Source organism: Bidens hawaiensis, unplaced genomic scaffold, assembly GCF_021521415.1.
Source record: "Bidens hawaiensis isolate Kalapana, Puna unplaced genomic scaffold, B.hawaiensis_p1.1 tig00001016_1, whole genome shotgun sequence".
NCBI lineage: Eukaryota > Viridiplantae > Streptophyta > Magnoliopsida > Asterales > Asteraceae > Bidens > Bidens hawaiensis.
In genome coordinates, this window is record NW_027491059.1 from 1,349,562 (window position 1) to 1,355,662 (window position 6,101).

The window sequence follows — 6,101 nt, forward strand, 5'->3', positions numbered from 1 at the left end:
AAAACCCTAAATCATTCATATCCTTATTATTTCACCATCATCTCCCAATCATTATCACACCCATACACACACAAACAGTCTCCTGTACCAAACATTTCAAATCTAGTTCATTCATCCTAGATCTAGTCCAACCACACCAAAAAGTAAATATTATGTTTATGTTCATTTCTTATTAAGACTAATAACCAGTGAACAAACGAAATCTGAAAGTTACAACCGACGCAAACCGACAAACAAACCGTGATAAACGAACTGCAAGCAAAGTAACAATAACATGATATTAAACAAATGATACAAATAATAATAACAATAAAAAGGGCAGACGAGTTCCGGCAAGGTGGAACTCGTCTCTGGTGAACAGTAGGCGTATACGGAACCCGGATCTAAACCAAGAACCCATTAATATTCCATGCTTTCCACACCAACAACCAAAACGAGATCCAGATCTGAGTTCCGGCCCCAGGTGAACTCATCTCCGGTGAATAGGAAGCCGCACGAAACCCTAGACGCGGGTGTTTGAACCAAATACAAACCCACTGAAACAGATCCGAGCCGATGAACCCATTTCGCGCGACCCAAAGACCCGTGCGAAACCCGACCATGCGATGCGAAACCATCCCATGCGAAGCGAAAGTCCGGCGTGCGACGCGAGAACTCCGTGCGACAGGAAAATTCCATGCGACGCGAAAACCCTTTCGTGCGAATCATTGTATGCGACTTGATGTCAGGCGATTAGGATTTGGGTGAGATTCAATCCAACCTCTTTCTTGCTTGTTGTGCTCACGGGTGGCTGAGAGAGAGTGACGGAAGGAGGGGATGTCGCCGGAGTTATGAAGTGGCAGCGGCAGTGTGGTTGAGGTGGGTGGCCGGAAGTGGAAGGATGGTGGTAGTGGCTCCCGTTGAGTGGAGGGGGGAGGGGGAAGAAAGAGAAGGAAAGGAAGGTGGGGGGGGGTTGTTATATAGGTAAGGTGTATTTTATATATATATATATATATATATATATATATATATATATATATATATATATATATATATAATAACTAGGGTTATAATAATAATAATAATAATAATAATAAGGTTAATAATAATAATGATAATATTTAGACTCGTTTAATTAATAATAATAAAAAGAAAATAAAGAGGATGCTTGGATGCTAAACTTAAACGAAACCCGAACTCAAGACACGACTCGTCTAACAACTCGTAACCCGCCTCATACCAAATCAATAGTTTATGGGACCCGTTTGGAAGCACCTAAACGTAAGAGCTCGTTATAAATGAATGAATTGAAAAGAACGTACGACGAGGGGAAAGTCTTATATATATATATGGCTGAATTCATTTAAGAACCAACCCCAATTGTAAGAACTTTAGAACTGAGCATGTGGTCCACATTTAACCATAATATTTATAAATTAAAATAACCAAAGGGTACTATGGTCTATTAACTATTTTATCACATTCCTCAATCTATAATTATTACTTTGTCAAATCTATGTTTCTCTCTCTAATATAAAATGATTACTTTATTTCATTCATAAATTTTTTATATATTTCATTCATAGATTTTTTTAAATCAAAGTAGTTGATATATAAATTGTAAAATGTGAAAAAATAAAATAAAATTTGTTTGTTAGGATTTTTACAAAGATTTCTTTGTATTTTGAATTGGATATATATAATTATATAGTACGATTTTATTTAATTATTACAATAATGTTGATGTTGTCAACTTTTTTAAAGAAACGAATCAATGAAAATAAAAATGTGAAGCGTGAATAATTTAAAGACGATCGATATCCATATTTTAAGAAAAAAAAAATTATATAGTTTTAGTATATACAAATTTTGATTTCTTCACGAAAAACCAAAACATTCAACCCCATTTTAATTTAATAAATTAACTTAATTGTAAGTAAAAAATGTTTAACTTTCTAACCAGCTTGTGTTAATTACATATACTTTCGTAAATATTATTTTAATGTTTTATAGGAAAAAAGGAATGTTATGGAATTTATGAAAAAGTAAAACAAAATGGTAATTTAAGTATTTTCTGACTTACATAATTTCAGTAATTTGGGTAATTTGAGTATTTTGTGTAATTTATGTAAGCGTAATTTATATACGGTGTGTAGTATATGTAATTTGTGTATTTCATAATAGGGTAATAATTAGATCTGGGTAATTTGTGTAATTGATGTAGATGTATATGTTATTTTGGATAATTTGTGTAGTTTTTGTAATTTGTGTAACTTGAGTAAATTGTATAGATTGTGCAGTTTCGGCAAGTTATATAATTTATGTAATTACTGTATATGTAATTTGGGTGATTTGTATAATTTTTGTATTTTGTGTAACTTGGGTAAATTGTATAATTTGTGTAGCTTCGGTAAGTTATGTACTTTGTGTATTTTGGATAAGTTACGAATTTATGTATGTAATTCTCTACATGTATAGAGCAAAGAGGAAAAAATGAATCACTTAGAACATACAAAATTCAAAAAGATTGGTTAAAAGAAAAAAAATGTCCGTACAAATGTTTTTAGTTTTTTTTGTTGTTGTAATAGTTTTTTTTTACGTATTTTTGTATTTAAAAGATTTGAATATATGTCGGAATGTTTTTTTTCTTTTTAATTTTTTACAAATATCTTGTTTTTATTATTTAAAAATTTGGTCAAAATATAAATAAAAAATAGGATAATGAAAAGAATGAAAAATAATATAATGTTAAGGTTTTTTGTCTTTTTTACAAGTATTTTTATCATCATACCCTTTTCATATATAATACTATATTTTCTCTTTCATCTCTAAATATTATAACGTCATTTAATCACAACCACAAAAAACCCAAGATTTAATTAAATGAGTGGTCACAATTGATTCTTAAAGTTCTTAAAACTCAACACGGTTCTCAAATTATCACTCCCCTATATATATATATATAAGTGATGGGCAAATTACGACGGTAGATTTTAAGGAATTTGCAATTGTTTAAGCATATGGTACAACTTCAAAATGGGCAACATGGTCATTATAACACAAATATCACTTGTCTTTTATGTTTTTACTAAGATAGTTACAATTTTGGTCCCTCTACTTTAGTTAACTTTTTGTAAATTTAAAGAATAGTTACAAATTTAACCTCTGTCTTTTACCTGTATACTCTTTTTAATTTCACTTTTAACCCAACTTCCCCCACGACTTTTAAACGATCTTAACTTTTTCGTACGTTAATATTTTTTTTTTAAAAAATTACACCATAAAAACGAGCGTTTTATTCTCTTTAATTTGAGTATGATATTGCCATAGTTTGTCTAAGTTATAAAAATAGCATTTTACGTATAGGTTTTGTGGTTGGGTTTTAATTGTTTGAATTACACTGTGAGCCAAATCATTAGTAATCTGAAACCAAACTATTGAAAATTGAAACCAACCAAACTGAATCATTATTCATTACCAACGATTTGGTTCCGATTTGGCTTGCACTTCGATAATAAATTGAGTTTAAAATAAGAATTATTAATCTACATATATACCAACAAATAGTTTCAGGGTTTCAAATAGAACAATAAACGTTAATAAATCTACTACGTGATTACCAAGGTTTGTGTTTTCCGCTGCATCACGCGGGCACCCGCCTAGTGTGTGTATGTATATATATAGGGGTGAGATCTAGTGAAAATTCCTCTTAAAGAGAAAACTTAAAAACCCCTAGAAAACTATTTTTAACTTTTTAAAAATTTTTTTTTGAAGTTTCCTTTTTTTCCATTATTCTTATATGTTGTTATTGGTTCAAAAAAAAAACTTGTCGGTAACCTCGTAGGTATAGTGCGCATGTGTAATAGTGTGCATTCCATATATGCAAAAGTGTTTATATTGCATAGAATACAACACTATTGCACATATTTGATACACACTATTGTATATATGCAATAAAAGACTAATACACACATCGAATACACATTAGTACGTATGCGTAATACAACATTAACGCACATGTGCACCACATCGACTTTTCTTTTATTATTATTTTTTTTCCATATAATACAACACTACTACACATATACAATACACAAATATTGAATATATGCAATAAAACACTATTAAACTCAAAAATACATAGTAATACACATATGTAATACAACGGTATCGCACAGTAATACGTATGTGCATTACAGCGGTTCCTTTTTATATTTTCGAGTGAAATATAAGAAAATATAAGAATAATGGCTAAAACAGAATTTTGAAAATATTTTTTTATTTTTAATTAAAAATAATTCTTTAGGTGTTTTTAAGTTTTCTCTCTAAATGTGAGTTTTCTCTTGATTCTCTCCCTATATATATATATATATATATATATATATAGGGGATGAATCTTGCGAGAAGTGATTTTATAGCGAAAAGTGCGAGAAGTTAATCATAACCATTGATAATGATTGATTCATGGTCTACAATCAAAATGGTAATAGTGTAATTATGAGTTTCAACATTTTAATGGAAATTAGTGGAGTTTCAAACAAAAAGGGTATGTTGGTATTTTTCTTTGTAAAAGCCACATTTATAACTTACATTTCATTATTACATTCCTAAATTCTATATTACCAAAAATTTTATTACCAAATAAATTTGTGGGTTTCACCATACGCTTTCTAGTTTTACAAGCTAACACATTCTTCCATGTTCATAAAAAAATGTTGATCAATAATATGTTAAAGTTACATTATTTAGGAATTAATTAGTTCACAGTTAACTAATTTACTAATTAAATTCATAATTTAAAAATGATTATGTTAAAAGTTACATTATTTATTTTGTTAGTGTATGTGGTATTTCAAATTGTGTATGTGTATTTTTTTTCGTGTGTAGGTTCATTTATGCACTATGTAGGTTCATACATTTATTGTATTTGTGGTATTCTGAATTGTGTAAGTGTAATTTTTATCGTGTAGGTTCATGTATGTAATATGTAAGTTCATATATGTACCATGTAGGTGGTATTTTGAATAGTTTAGTTCTAATTTTTATCGTGTGTAGGCTCATGTATGTACTTTGTATGTTCATATATGTACTGTATATGTGTTTTTTTGAATTATGTATGTGTATCTTTTATCACGTGTAGGCTCATTTAAGTAATGTGTATGTTCATACATGTACTGTGTAGGTGATACTTTGAATTGTGTATGTGTAATTTTTTTATCGTGTGTTGGTTCATTTATGTATTGTGTAGGTGGTATTTTGAAGTGTGTATGTATAATTTATATAAAAATTTTGAAATTAAAAATAAAATATAAAAAGATGGAGATTTGTTTGTTGATAAACTGTAAATAAGATGTAAACAGGTATATGTGTAGGATATGCTGTATGACGTGTAAGATGTGTTGCTTAATATGTAGGATATGTTTTATGATGTGTAGGACATTAGTTTACCTACACAAAATTAGTTTTGTCTACACTGCATTAGATATGTCAACGCTACATTAGATATGCCAACGCTACATTAATTATGACTACACAACATTAAAAGTGTGCATACACTACATTAGATATTTCTACACTACACTACACTAATTATAACTACACAACATTTTAAAGTGCGCTTACAACATATTACATTGCTACATCTACATTACTTATAAAATAATAATAATAATAACATTAATTAATCATTTACAGAATAAAATGATTTTAGATCAAATAGATTACAATGGTTCAAATTTTATATGAAATAAAAAATAATAATAATAATAATAGTTTGTAACTTATCATTAATTATTAAACCATTAATGAGTATGAATTACAAAATAAAATACTTTATGTTTCACTAATATACCCTTGCATATAAATAATCAAAATATAAAAAAGAAATTATGTGATTGGTTAGAATCTCTTCTCGCGCTTCTCGCAATATGAAACACTTCTGAAATGAACCTAATCCTATATATATATATATATATAAGCATAATTAAATTAATATGAACAGTTTGAGAAGATTACCCGTCGGTTTGGTTAACTTGAAAGTTAACCCTGTTAACTTAAAAATTGATGACAAGTGATTATAGAGGATTAATACGTGTACCTTATTAAACAGTTAGCCTCGCACA